Raw genomic sequence first — 15296 nt, 5'->3', positions numbered from 1 at the left:
AATGAACCTCATTGGTTCTTGCATGTCAAGCAAACATGCTTGAGCTTCCGTTTACCACAACTGATGTGTGAGATGATGAATGTTTATATGTGAATAAAAGCCTAAATTCAATCTGTTCATCATATAAACCGATCAAGTCACTTCAGAAAATTTGGACTAAACCGTTCAATTCATATGGATTAGTTTTACGATCTCTTTATGATCTTTTTGAAGTGTCATAGCTGTCTAAGTTGTGTAGCTGTCTGTGGAGGGACAGAAAGCTCTCAGATTTCATCAAAAGATTAATTTGTGTTCCAAAGATGAATGAAAGTCTTACGGGTGGAACGACATGAGAGTAAATGATGACAGAATTTTTATTTTTGGGTGAAATATCCCTTTAAATGATGCATGTATAAAGAACCCATAGGCCTATCACATGTAATTTTCAAAGCTCACAACTTTATAAACTATTTTATGGAGTTTTTGTATATTCAGTGTTTTTGGAAAGATGTTTTGTCAGCTGAACATCAATCCATTGAACGCACTGTACTTCTATCACTCACAGCCTCGGTTTCATTCCTGCCAAAAATTAAATATGACTACCTCACTAAGGTCTGATAGTTTTGTTTGGTACCAGATTGTATTATCGCTCTCTGACCGTTAGTCGTCGCTCTATAACCCGTTAATAACACAGTGTGTTTTGTGTGTGTGTGTGTGTGTGTGTGTGTGTGTGTGTGTGTGTGTCGCCCTCTATCGCCGAATGCTTGTAAAGCGTCAGTTCAGTGCACGTGTGTTTCACTCAGCTGGCGTCTTACTGCGTGCGCACACACCGCACGAGACGCGCGCCGGAGGACAAGCGAATTTACCGGAATACCGTTAAAACTGTATCACTGGATGAGCGGTGAGGGAGTGACGCAGGCCACGCGCTCGGACAGACAAGACGCGCGTCCGGACGCGTTCAGCCCCGGTTCTGCTGTGAATCAGGTGAGTGAAAATCTGCTGCATGTTCTGACACTAAACAACGAGCTTATATAAAGACAGAGAGTTCATATCTTTTTCTGCGCATTTGCCACTGTAGGCTACTGTACCAGTGGTGGGTTCAGATGCCCAAAAGCCACCGCACCTGTTGTTAGTGCATGAATCAGTGTTAAGGATGTTTACAGACATATTTAGTATGCGGTTCAGTATTTTGCTCAGTGTGTTTGTATTTAGCTGGCGTTTTGGGGATCTTTAATGGATGTATGAAGTCAGTTCCCCTTGTGTAGTGTAACTGCACTTTCTGGACCCTCTGTATTTGTGAAGATGTATTTCAGCTGTGGTAAATCATGGTGTATTTGATGTTTTACTGTACATCTTTAGCACTCATGTGGCTTAAAACAGTTCTGATTGAATAACTCATCACATGATGGGTAAATTGCTTTATTGTGGTTAATTGAACTGTGTGTGAAACCTGACTGACTGCACGAGCCCACAGTCACATGACAGCCATGTATGTTGTTGTTGTTTTCAAGAAAAATTAAAATGGAAAAAAAGATGAATCTGGGGGGAAAATACATCTCATAAACCACAAGATCTTGTTATGATATGTTGTACAAGGCTCATCAGTGTTATAAAGATCAATGATTGTACAGTTAAATGTCTTCAGTAATGCACAGCTTTTGATTTTTGCTTTTAATTTTGAGTCTATTGAATCTTTGCAGTCTGTAAACACAGACACAGTGCATTGTGTACAGGTTTCTCTATGCTTGAGAGGGCTGAGTCTTTAAAAAGGTATTATGAAACATGGGAAAGTGAGCTGTGAGGACGTTTGAAGAGCTCCTCACTGTTTGAAAGACTCTTGAATCAGCTGATTTAAATCTATTCATATCAGCAGGTTTGTGTGAGGGTGAAATTCTTGAGTATAGTTTGGTTGAGCAGTTAGCGGTTGGTTAGGGTTTGGCTTTAGCAAATATCAAAAACCATTGAGCCTTGAACTACTGTGTGTGTGTGTTTGTGTATGTGTACTTTTTTATATGAATTATGAGGACACAAATTTGTATAATGACATGGCTATTACACTGGTATTACAACGTAAACGAAGTTTATGAGGACATTTCCTGAGTCCTCATAATTAAAAAGGCTTAAAAACATACTAAACAATGTTTTATTAGAAATGTAAAAATGCAGAAAGTTTTCTGTGATGGGTAGGTTTAGGGTTAGGAGAGTTTGTACAGTATAAAAATCATTATGCCTATGGAATGTCCTCATAATGATAGGTGTGCCAACATGAGTGTGTGTGTGTGTGTGTGTGTGTGTGTGTGTGTGTGTGTTTTTGCACGTGACCCATGAACTCCATCCACTTCACAGCTGTCGTGTAGCGTAAAGTTTATTTTTAGCTGAACTGACGCCTGTTGTGTCTTTTCCTACTTTTTTGTGGGTCTTTAGAGCTGATGTGAGGGGTTTATTGGTTGATTTGTCTCTTTAGTGTAAGAAAGTCCTGATTGATTTGTTGATTGATTGTGTTTGTGTCAGAAAGATTGCCTAAATCAGATCAGATATTTTCCTGTAGGGCTTCATGATTAATTGAAATAAAAAATATTGTGAAAATTAAGAAATTAAGGCTGTAATTTTACAATTGTAATGTAAAATAAAATTATTATTATTGTTATATTATTTTCTTAAATACATCCAACTGTCTGTACAAAGAATCACATGATCAGTGACACAGAAATAGTGCAGTGAAATGTATTTCATAACATTATTTTTGTTTTAAATTATTCAAAAACACAGTCTTTCCTTTTATTTATGATTTGTGTATTTCAGTGAAATTTTACAATTTAATTTATTTAATAATTAATGAAATTCTTTTAATAGTAATTTATTATTTTTATTTATTTCTAACTTATTATTATTGTAGCCACGTTGATAATAAAAGCACAGCAAACCTGAAATTTATTTTTAAATCTCATTTTAAAAAACATTTTTTATCAGAGAAATTGCAATTAGATTTTCCCCCTAAATTGTGCAGCCCTACTTTTCTGTGTTAAAATGCACAAAAACCCATTTAAACTGACTGCAGTGTGCAAATTAAACATCATTTTTATTAAATTACACAATTTTAAGGGGTTGGTAATTTAATGAATGACTTTCTACATGTAAATCATTATTGTTTTGTCTCCTCTGTAAGATAAAGTGGCCCATAAAACAAACGTCTTTGTGTATTTGTTTATGAAACTGTTCTGTAGTTCTGCTGTCGGTGATTTCTCATCTTTACATCTGAACTTTGAGATGGAGATTCAGTGAATCAGGATTATGATCGTCCTGCAGATCGTTAAACCTTTAAGTCACTACTGCATAATAAGTTACCATCTGTGTAGGAATACAAACACTGGCATTTGTCAGGACACTATACAAACCGTTTATTTATTTTGTCCTGAGGAGAGGCAGGTTGGCAGCTGTCGTTTGGCAGAGAGTGATGGATTGTGGGTAATCTGACTCTGAAATCTTCATCTGTTCAGTGGGGTCTCATTATGGATGATGTCATCACTCAAACTGTTTGCCCTCAAGGTGAGCAGAAGGAACCCCGACACACACACACACACACACACACATATATATATATTTATAATTATATATATATATATATATATAAATTATATATTCATGCAAATTGTATTATCAGTAAAACAATCGGAGTGAAAGGTTAATTTGTGCATTTTGAGATTCAGTGGAAGAACATCTGACCTCCTGTAAAAACAGTTTAAAAACTGAAATTTGATTTCAGTTTTTAATTGTAAAATGTCTTCACTTATGGTGGTTTAATCATGTATTGGCATATTTTCTGTAGTATGTACTATGTATGCAGTGTTTCCAGTACAAATATCTAATCATTCTTACATCAAGACAGATTTAATTGAGAAGCAAAATAACTTCAGATATTAAGTCTTCATGAAAAATGCATCAAAATGAAGTGAGTTTTTGCTTTAAAAAATGTCTGCCAGTGGGGTTAGAAAATTAAACCTAATTCAAAGGTAAAACAATTTATTTTCTGACCCCATTGACAGATATTTGTTCTTGTTTTAAACATAAACTCATTTAATTTGTATCAATTTTTCAAGACAAAAGCACAGGTCGGGTCTGTGTAATGTGTTTTTGTATCGGAGAGGCACAGAACAGACATTAATCAATCTGTCGGGTATGTGGAGAGAGAGGAAGTGAAGGAGAGAGAATCATGGGAGATGTGTGTTGGAGGACAGCGGCTTCTGCAGAGCTCATTCATCATGCAGTGCCTTGTGGGATATGTGAGGTTACCGTGTGTTGTACGTCTCACATCAGAGAGCAGGGCGTTACACGCTCGCTTACACACGGACGGCTGATATCTCTCTTTCTCACTCCTTCCGTCTGACTGACACATTTCCCTCTGATATATTCTCCTGAATCTGTTTCTGCACAAGTTGTTATTGATGGTGTTACTGCTTTGAAAATTATTTTGAATAGCTTTGATAAAAGCCTTTAAATACTGCACTAAATGGCTTGATAAGCCCAGTTCTCCTAATTGTGTTGACATATTTCCTCTTCAGACAGGAAGCTGGGGCGGGACATTTCAGAGACTTAATAGAGACTTCTGAATATTGAGCAGCGTGTACTGTACAGTACTGCCTAATGTTTTTTAGAGCCATCAGTATTTAGAGCTGCACAGTATGGGGGAAAAATACAATTTAATATGTTAGTTAAATAAATAAATAAATAAATGAAAGCTCAGGTTTGCTGTGCTTGTTTGTAGGGCTGCACAAATTGACCAAAGATTGTGATTTATATATATCAAATATAATAACAAAACGAAAAATAATAACAAAATGATGTTACTATTTTTAAAAATAATAACAAAATAATAATAATTACTATTATTAAATATAATATGTAATAATAAATATAATATGTAATAATATTTAATGTGTATAAAATATTACAAAATGGAACTTTTGTAATTTTACTGTAAAATAAAAAACAGTTGTGTTTAGGAAAAGTAATATAAGTAAAATTACTTAATTACTATATAATTACTTAATATTACTATATATAGTAATATTAAGTAATAAAATTACTTAATATTATTATACTATATAATATAAGTAAAATATTAATATTTATGGCTGTCTTAATTTGTTCATTTTCAAATGTTAAACCATCAAGCTTTTATTAAAAGGCCCTTAAAACGTCTCTTTTTTTTTTTTAGACAAATGTCAGTTTATAAGCACTTCTCATCATAAGGTTAGAAAGCTGGTTGGCGCTTTGTTTCCAAATGTACAGTAAAGCGACCCAAACACATGATTCGATTAATCTTGCAGCCCTATCATTATTTTTTATCCATTTTTTTCTGGAAGATAAAGTCTGTAAAGTTGTTGTTGTTGTTGTTGTTTTCACTGATGTGAGTTCAGAAACTCGTTTGTATCTCTGTCATGAAGACCAAAAGCCAGTTGAAACAAACCACTAAAGTAAAGAGAACCGACGTTGACAATTTGTTGATAACTGAGGGTTTATTAGCTAAAGGGGTTTATTGCAACAGAACCCAAGCCACGCCCCTTATGAATATTCACATATCATTACCATCACTTGCTGTAACAGTACATCACTGATGTTGTGTTTAGTCAGCGACACTACAGCCTGGAGTATGCAAAGTAATTTCAGAACCAACAGGTCAGAGGTCACCACACTTGAACTTTAGTAGTCAGCAAAAGACAAAAATTGGGACGAGGGCGGGTCAACCTGTCACTCACATGAGACTGACCAATAGCAAACCACAATCATCCAATCAGTTCCCTATGAGCAAAATCAAGCCCCGCCCTACATTTTTTTTCTTGTTCGAGAAGCCGTTTCACTCGGTTATACGTCACAATAGGGAAGAAAAGACTATCACAACTTCCGTTTCATGCCGACTTTAAATGTTTAAATGCTTCTAAAGGGAATATGAAGTGCACTTTTACACAAGACCGTGTCCTGCTCTCAGAGGTGTCAGACGACACTGTAGTTTTCGGGATCATGTTACATCATCTGACCTGTTACGAGCTCTCGGCCAATCCAGATGCAGGCTTGGAATCATATTTAGGTGAAAGGTCACAGGGCACGAGAATCATCTGCCGTCCAGCTCAAATCACCAGGCAGGGTGTGTATGCCGATCTCATTACCCATGTGCCCCTGAAACACAAATCTCTGCTGTAATTTAAAGAGCAGTCAGGTCAGTCGCGTATCGTCTTGTGTGCTCGGAGTGAGTTTCACGACCCCTGTTGAAGTTCCTCATATGTCAGCATGTAGTTCTTCTAATGAACAGTGCTATGTAATGAGCAGTATTTTTATTATAATATGCAGTTTTTCAATTTATTTTAAGTTAAAATGTGTTTGTCATTTTTATTAGTTTTTGTTTTTTAATGTCTATGTACCTTTTAGTTTTTATTAATTATTTCAGGTTTAATTATTTAGTTCACTATAGTGTAAGACTAAAAGATATAAACGATTTGCTATTGGATGCATTTAATGTGAATTCATAGTGAGATCTCTGACTTTTGATTGCATAGAAACACCTGAGAAGCAGGAGACTGGAACTCCAATTAGTTTTTGGTAATTGAAATAAAGTGGATATAAAATTAAAATATAAGTATTACATAAAAACTTGCATAAAAATGAGAAAAATCCTTGAAAACTGAAATGTTTATATTGACGTACTTGAATTATTAAATTATTAAAACTGAAATAAAAATAAATTAATGATATAGAAATATTTAAAAAAACCCATCAAAAATGAATAAAAATGACAAGCACACTAAAATTACTAAAACTTGAAATCAAATTAAAATGAAAAAAATATATAAAAAAAAAAAGAAAAAATATAAACAAACTACTTCAAAATTAATTCTATATATAAATAATGCTAAAATAACACTGGCATTTAATATACAGTAAAAGACTGAGATGTTCCAGAGATCTATTTTTTTATACGTTTTTTAAGTATGTTGTATTTGTATTTCTGAGTGTGTGTGTGTGTGTGTGTGTGTGTGTGTGTGTGTGTGTGAGAGAGTGTGTGTTAGTGTGTCGTGAGTGTGTATGTGAGTGTGTGAGAGTGTGTATGTAACCAGTGTTCAGTTTCTCTCAGCTTATAGACCAAACGCTCATTACGGTGTAGTTTTTGTAAGTCTGCAGCACATTGTTGTCGACTCAGCAGAGAAAAGCATGACGTGACCTGCTGATCCTCTCTGGAATAAAAGACTAGATGTTTCACTATTTCTGATTGGCTTTATGTCAAAACCAAGTCAGCTGTCTACATAGGCAGTATTTGAAGACATCATAAGTGCTCCTTGATTTTTTTTTTTTTTTTTTTTTTTTTAATTTAATTGAATTTAATTTAATTAAAACAATAGGAGTCAATTTGACCCCCCCAACACTAAAGTTGTACCCAGCTTTTAACACAACAGGAGTTAAATAATGGATGATCAATAAACACCTTCTCTCTTGCCAGCATGTTTGTTTGACCAGCTTAAAATTGCTCCCATTAGTTTAGTTGCGGTGCCACTGCTGTGGTACTGTAATCGTGTTTAGGAAAGATTTGCTCAGTAAAGGTTTGAAATTAAAGAGTCGTTCACTTGTAGGTCATTTTCCATCTCAGCGATTCAATTTTCAACACTAAATTGTGCCTACAAAGCTGTTCTTCAGCACAAACTCACAGCGCTTCGACTCTTAACGAGGGTAAAATCAATCACGTACAGTCAACACGTGTAATAAAGCGCAGCACTGCAGCGTCCGTCTCAGCGGGGCTCATTATCTCAGATTAAACAGCATGTCTCTGCTGAGGTCATTACTGAACCTCTGTGTTTAATGGGTCTCATACAGAACTTCATGATGAGGTTTCACTCACCAAAAGGGTTTGACCACAGACTTAAAAAGTTCTTCAGTAGCTATTTTATTGCATAGATATGTATGTACTGTATGTACACTGCTAAGTCTCTTCTGCTCACCAAGGCTGCATTTATTTGGTCAAAAATACAGTAAAACAGTAATATTGTCAAATAGTATTACAATTTAAAATAACAGATTTCTATATATTTTAAAATATAATTTATTCCTGTGATCAAAGCTGAATTTTCAGCATCATTACTCCAGTCTTCAGTGTCACATGATCCTTCAGAAATCATTCTAATATGCTGATTTGCTGCTCAAGAAACTTATAATTTCTTATTATCATTATTTAATTATTATTATTTTTATTTTTTAAGATTCTTTGGAGAAAGTTTAAAAGAACAGCATTAATCTGAAATCTTTACAGATCAATTAAATGCACCCTTGCTAAAGTATTAATTCCTTACTGCAAACATTAGAATGGTAGTGTATACTGTATGTAATATCTGCAAATATTATATGTAAATAAAAGACGTATAGATTCCTGTAGAAAATAGTTCCCTAAATTTATAAAAGCAAATTTGCATTTCTATATGGTGCGTGTGAGAGGGTTTAAAAGCAAAAATGTTAAAGCAAAATGCAAACCAAAATGCGTTTTTGTTAAAAAACATATATATTCTAGTGATGCACTGAAATAAATTTTAATCCCAAAAATGCTGAAGTAATGCTTTCTATTTAGATTGCCTTTTCAGCTGAATATTTTGGTTGGCGTAAATTTTGCTGCCTCCCTAATGAATTCTTCAGCAGAGTGTGTTATTTGAGTTGTAAAGTTGTTTAATTTGTTCTTTTGAGGTGGGACTGCTGTTCTAGGTGGAGGAACTTGCTTGTGGATTTTTATTTTTTTTACTCAATTAAAAAGTGCTTCGTGGATAGTTACTTGATTTCTTTCTGGCGTTCTTGCACATGTCAAGTCAAATTTAATTATATAGCGCTTTTTTTTTTTTTTGTTTCAAAGCAGCTTAAAAATCATGGTGATAATGTTTATAATATCTTAATATCTTCATGCCTTATAGTCACATTTAACAGATTAGAGCTGGATAATAATAATTACATTTTTGAGACTATACAAGCAATCAACCAGTTAAGATTTACATTAAATTGATTAATGATGATAATATTTTTAGTGACAAGGCCATCTGTAGATTTTAATGCTGATGCAAATGAGTGGTAGTACTTCTGTTGATCAATGAGACAAGCTTTTATCATCAAGTGATGTTGATGTCAAATAGCCAAATATTGGCAGATAAATTGTCCTGATAAACATATAAGTCATAATGGGTTTGATGATAAAGTTAATTTTATCACTTTAAATCATCTGTGTCTTCAATGCACTACTGATTTGAAGACACTGCAGATCTGATTGAGGTTGTTTTCTTTGATGGGCAGGTTTAGGGTTAAGGGATAGAATATACAGTTTGTACAGTCAAAAAAATCATGTCTATGGAAAGTATTCATAAAACATGGAAACCCAGCATGTGTTTGTTCATGTATGTTTGTCACATGTGTCCTGACAGCTGCTGAATGATTTATGGGGTGGTTTGTGCTTGATGTCTGTCTGCTGTGGGATCAAACTCCATGTACAGTCTGTGGTCTCGGCTCCTGGACTCATTAGTGTGTTTCCTTTCACTATTCCCTGAATAATATCTGTGTTTAATGACGGAGCAGGTCACATATCATCACTACAGTCAGTGGAAAACCTGACCCGCATGACCCGCTGCGACATCAGACACGCTTGCTCCTGAGATCCAAATCTCTATAGCGTGTTTCATGAGAACTTGATTTTCTTCCAATTTTTTGATGCATTAATCAAGAAAACAGTCATGTTGCTAATGAAAGTACAGCATCAACCATCTTAAAGATCACTGAATCAAAACGGCTCAAATGCTTTACTGCACTGCTGTAAACTCAAGTTGAGTTGCTTGATAGATTTTAAATATATGTATAGATTCATAATATACATTTTACCTTGATTATATTTAAAAGTTGCATTTTCTGAGGCACATGTGGTGTTTGCCAGTGCAGGACTCACTGTGATGTGGATCATTAAGAGTAAGATGCTTCAGAGTGCTTGCTAGTGTAATTTTACTGTACGTGGTTACTAGGGCATTGACAGGTTGTTACTAGGGAGTCCTGAATGGAATTCTATATTGCGTTTTGATTAGAGTGGTGCAAGGATGACATCAAAACCTGTAAGACTAATGCAGCCCTGGTTCCCTCGAGATTTTCCTATGGGGTTTTATAATGGGGTTTTTCAATTTATGAGTTTAATAAAGCCTGTGGTAAACATATCTTGACGATACTTGAACATTTTACTCTACAACATAAACTGCACACACTTACACCCCAAACTGTCTTATCTAGTTATTTATTAGAAATATATATGTTTTTTAAAAATAAACATAATTGCTTCAAAATTTAGAGTTTTTAGTATGGTATGGGTTTCTGAAAATTTCCAATAAATCCTGGACAGTTTTCAAAAATCCTGGAAAGTTTCTGGAAACTTCGCAACCCTAATCATAACCCAACGGTACTTCAGTGGAATATGGTGACAGCTGGCTGGGGTTGCAAAATGTATGGCACAAAACCCACAAAATTTAATGTAAGCCGACGTATCATGACAGCAAATTAGAGACAGACACTTCCACATCATAGATGGAGAACAGTGATCGAGGCATTTTGGAGCCCACCACCACAAACAAGAAATGTTAATAATAAATAATATTATTAGACTGGCACAGCGGCCTAAATGTATGTAACAGACCGTAATAGACTTATGGTTTATTGGGGAAAAATTTAACTGTTATGCAGAATTACAGCAAATGAGCACAATAGTCGTTGAGTTGGTAAATTTACAGATTGACCAGTAATTCTGAAAAATGACTGTTTTCTCAAATAAAGCTTAACATATGCTGGTGGCCAGTAAAATCGGTTGGCACATGACCTATTAGATTTGAAATAACTAAGCAAATAATTTTAGCAGTAAAGCTTTAGCTTCTTGGTTGATCATCCAGAGGAATCGCTTGTATTTGCTGGGGTTGAAATGCTTTAAAATGCTTTGGCTTTCTGCACCAAATTAAGCTCTGGTGTAGTTTTCGTTTGCTGATTAAATCAAATTTTTCATTAAAAGTTAATCTTGAAAATGCTCTGGATAATAAATTAGCAACGATGTCCACCTCACTAATTACTTACTTGCGTTTTCCATTGTTAACAGCGCTAGCTATTTTATCAGCTCTTTTTTCCCCCATCTTGTTCCCCACAGCGGGAGGAACTTGTCATAAAGTTAGTGATAACAAACCCCACCCAATTAGAGGGATATGATTGGTCAGTTTTACTGTCATTTGAAATTAGTCTCTCATTGACTTCCTATTGCTTGGCTCTGTGTAATTTCAAAGCTGCTAGCAATCACAGAACTCAACGCGTTAGGCGGGAAAACTCTAATGGGGGAAAATTGGCATCTTTCATATTCCAACACAAACTGAATAGGCAGATTTGAAGGGTTTACTGAAAAAGATTTGGATGTTTGTCAAATTATAAAATCCTAAAATAACATTAGTAATGATGACTTTTTATTAAAAAAGTTTTTTACTTTTAAATATTATTTTTTACAAAAATAGTTTAGGGTCTCTCTGAGGGCCCCCCTCTGGTAAAACATCAAAGTATTGTCAAGTATATGATATTTGTATGTATTACGAAGACTCACATTTTTTATAATTTCACATGTTCCTAACTAGAAAAACTAGTTCACATTGTCATAAACACCATAAAAGCACTTTTGATCTGCTAACCCACATGACTGTAGCAAGAACTAAATGTATCAATAAGAAACAAATTTTAGCATCATGGCCAGCGGCGTCACACCTGCTCAGAGCAACTGAAGTGATTATTGACTCTGTCTCTCAGTTTTGATTGTAGTTGAAGTCTTGATTGCGATTGCTGCTAAATGCAGAGCTGAATGAACCGCGAGTCATTGTGTTCAGAGCAAACCCACAAACCCCGGAGCTGCCAAACGTGATAAATGAGCAGCCGTTCTGCCCTTCAGGTCTCTCATTGGCTGTCTCGAGGGGAATCTGCGCTGTTTGTTCCTGTAGCATATCCAATAAAATAAACGTGTGTGTGTTGGTGAAATGGGGGGTTCATGTGTGGGTCGATGGGGTTGAATTAAGCGTGTTGTGTTCGTGTGAGGTGTGTCGTACATGGCCTGAGGTGTTACTGTTAATTTTCTCATCATGGATCTGTCACTCATGATTGTGTTCCCGCTGATGTCTGATGACCTCGTCCTCTGGAGCTGCTCTCTGGGGTTCTGCTTCAATCATTTACCCACTTCTGACTTCATAATAAAAGTCTTTTATGTCAGGAATCTGTCACAATCAGAATGTTGTTCCCAGAATGAGGTCATGAGGCAGAATATGGGTTAGATAGAACAGGTTTATCCATTTCATATTTAATGGGAAGAGAGAAAAATTGAGATGTTGCAGGGTAACAGGAATAGGGGAAAAAAAACATGTTAATGATATGTCATTAACATAATGTGTGGAACTGTGGGCAGATGTCCAGGATCCAGTGTTGGAATCTGCTGAGAGAATTCTAGAATTTGAAAGAGTTCTTAAGAGATCTACAATTTAGAGTTTTTGAGTTCTCTTTTTTTGGTGTGTTTTTTTTTTTAAACATAGTTGAAGTCAGAGTTGACTTGGACGCCCAAGGCTCATTGATGCACAAGGGCAACGAAGGCTATCCCGTCTGGTCCGAGCCAACAGAAGGTCTACTGTGGCACAGGTCACACAAAATTTTAATGATGGTTATGGGAGGAATGTGTCACAACACACAGTGCGTCTCACTCTGCTGCGTATGAGGCAGCGTAGCCGCAGAACAATCATACCGTTTTTTCACCGGTGCTGGTGCCGGAGCCCAATTGGAAACCGGGCTGCACTTTTCCACTCAAAAAAACCCTAGGCCGGTGTCCAGATCCTAGTTCCGAACTGGCCCTGAAACCTTGCTGGTCTCGAAACAAGGGAACCTATGACGTCAGTAGGCGGAGTTTCCGCTGTAGACCACAGTTTAAAAGGCACCATTTTTAAAAGCCGTCGAAGTTCAGGTAAATTAACAACATAACAACAACAATTAAATATGTCCATTCAGCAGAAGAGACAACGCTCTGCTTCTGCAAGAGATAACAAGCATTTCCGGTCACATGTAGAGGGTTCTGCTCTCTGCCAGTGGAAACGCGAGACGGTTCTGAACGAGTGCCACTTTTGGCCCAGCACCGGCTCCAGCTCCAGCACTAGCCCCAGTGGAAAAGCGGTATCAGAGTGCATATGATGACCCCTGTCCACTGTCGAAAGTGCCTATAATGGGCACGCGAGCGTCACAACTGGACCTTGGAGCAGTGAAAGCAGGTCGTCTGGTCCGATGAGTCCCATTGTCTTTTACATCACGTGGATGGCCATGTAGGTGTGCGCCTTTTACCTGGGGAAGTTATGGTACCAGGATGCACTGTGGGACGACGACAAGCCGGTGGAGGGAGTGTGATGCTCTGGGCAATGTTCTGCTGGGAAACCTTGGGTCCTGCCATTCATGTAGATGTCAGTTTGACACATAGCAACTTCCTAAACATTGTTGTAGACCAGGTGCACCCCGTCATGACAATGGTGTTCAATGGTGGAAGTGGCCTCTTTCAGCAAGATAACGCACCTTGCCACACTGCACACATTTTTCAGGAATGGTTTGAGGAACATGATGAAGAGTTCAAGGTGTTGCCCTGGCCTCCATATTCCCCAGATCTCAATCCAAATGAGCATCCACCGCGGCTCCAACTCGCAACGTACAGGACTTGAAGGATCTGCTGCTAATGTCTTGGTTCCAGATACCACAGCACACCTTCAGGGCTCTTGTAGAGTCCAAGCCTTGGCGGGTCAAAGTTGACAATAACTTAAGCCACATTTATGTCTCAGGACTGACTTTACAAGTTCTGACTAAACTAAAACAGATTTATTAACCAGCCTATGTAGTTAAAGTAGAATTCTCATTCACAGTTCTAAAGTTTTAGAATTTCCATCGTGAGTTCCAGAATTCTCAGCAGGAGTTCTAGAATAGATTTCTCATCTGCAGTTCTAAGTTTCTGCTCAGGTTTCATCAGAATCCCGCCGTGAACTCTGGTTGAATCCAGGCCGGTTGAGTCTGGCGGTCCCAGCGAGGGTCTCCATTCTGTCACACCGTTTCCACGGCCTTCATGCAGCGTTTCCATGGAGAGTGAGCGGTTGCTACGGAGCGTCATTTGTTAGTGTCAGTGTGGGGCTGCGTGAGGATTCCTGTTGACCCAAGGGTTCGGCTGGCCCCTCTCACAATGGGCCGACCCGTTCCAGAGTCCCAGCGTTGCCTTTGTTGCTACACTCATATATCAAATGCATTCTCCTGCCAGCGGCTCCAACAATGCTTCTCAAACTCTCACACACTCACATCAAAGGCCCAGTGGGGATGTTCTGTGAGTTCGACACATGCAAGTGCTGCAAAATGAGAACAAACCCCAAACAACTTCTCCTCAGATCTGCTCTGTGTGTGCGCTTGTATCTTTCTCCTTATGTCTGAATGAGAAAAATCATAATTTCCCCATATAATTTACATTTAAAATACTACATTTACTTTTAAATAAGCATGTCAGTGATTGGTTACAACGCTAAACCAAAATTTTAAATTAGTTGTGAAGCCCTAATGTGCTTTTTATGTATGTTCACATGATTTATTTGGTAACACTTTACAATAATACTAATACTAACTAACCATGAACAACTGCAGCTCAGAGCCATTAAATAATATTAACAGGAACAGACAAATCTTTTGATTTTAATAAAGAATTATTAAATTATGAAATTTCCATTTAAGATTTATAAATGCTTTCAAAGTATTTTTCATTGTTAGTTCATGTTTATAGTTCGTGTAGTTAACTAATGTTAACAAATGGAACCTTGTTGTAAATTGTTACTTTTTTTTCTGTTGTTGATTACATTAAATTACAAACTAAAAGTAACTAAGTAACTTTTTTTAGTAACTATGTAAACTCTCTTGTTATACTCTGTAAGCACACTTAATCGTGCTAAATACAGTGCAGTTTTTTTTTATCAAACTGAATTAATATAGACTTCTAGTCTACATCAGACATGTGTGGCGAGTTGCAACACATCCAAAATTAATTGCTCTCTTTATAATCAACATAACTGGATGGGCCGGTTCTGTCAACATGGTATAATCACCTCGGTTGATGAAACACACCAACTTGTTTGATGCACCTAGTTGTTCTTCAATAAAATCAATTTACTTAAATATCATATATATGAATTTATTAGATTGAGTATTTATTTATTCTGAGTTTAAATAAGATTCTGGCCATCAGAGCAGCT

The 15296-nt window shown here is 36.6% G+C and overlaps 1 protein-coding gene across 4 annotated transcripts in view; it reads left to right on the top strand.

Moving 5' to 3' along the window:
- The first annotated feature begins 741 nt into the window (after positions 1–741).
- The window catches only part of ndst1a (N-deacetylase/N-sulfotransferase (heparan glucosaminyl) 1a), a 32660-nt gene continuing 18105 nt past the window's right edge, over positions 742–15296 (top strand). For 2 of the 4 annotated variants that reach the window (XM_051860656.1, XM_051860655.1), the window contains exons 1-2: positions 742–963; positions 3397–3525. The gene's annotated coding sequence lies outside the window, so the exon portion shown is untranslated. The remainder of the gene's footprint in view (positions 964–3396; positions 3526–15296) is intronic. The other 2 variants (XM_051860653.1, XM_051860654.1) reach the window with 1 other exon arrangement.

This window comes from Ctenopharyngodon idella, chromosome 14 (genome assembly GCF_019924925.1).
Source record: "Ctenopharyngodon idella isolate HZGC_01 chromosome 14, HZGC01, whole genome shotgun sequence".
In the NCBI taxonomy this organism is placed as follows: domain Eukaryota; kingdom Metazoa; phylum Chordata; class Actinopteri; order Cypriniformes; family Xenocyprididae; genus Ctenopharyngodon; species Ctenopharyngodon idella.
Note: the sequence above shows the minus strand (reverse complement) of the source record. Positions and strands in the feature narration are given on the sequence as shown.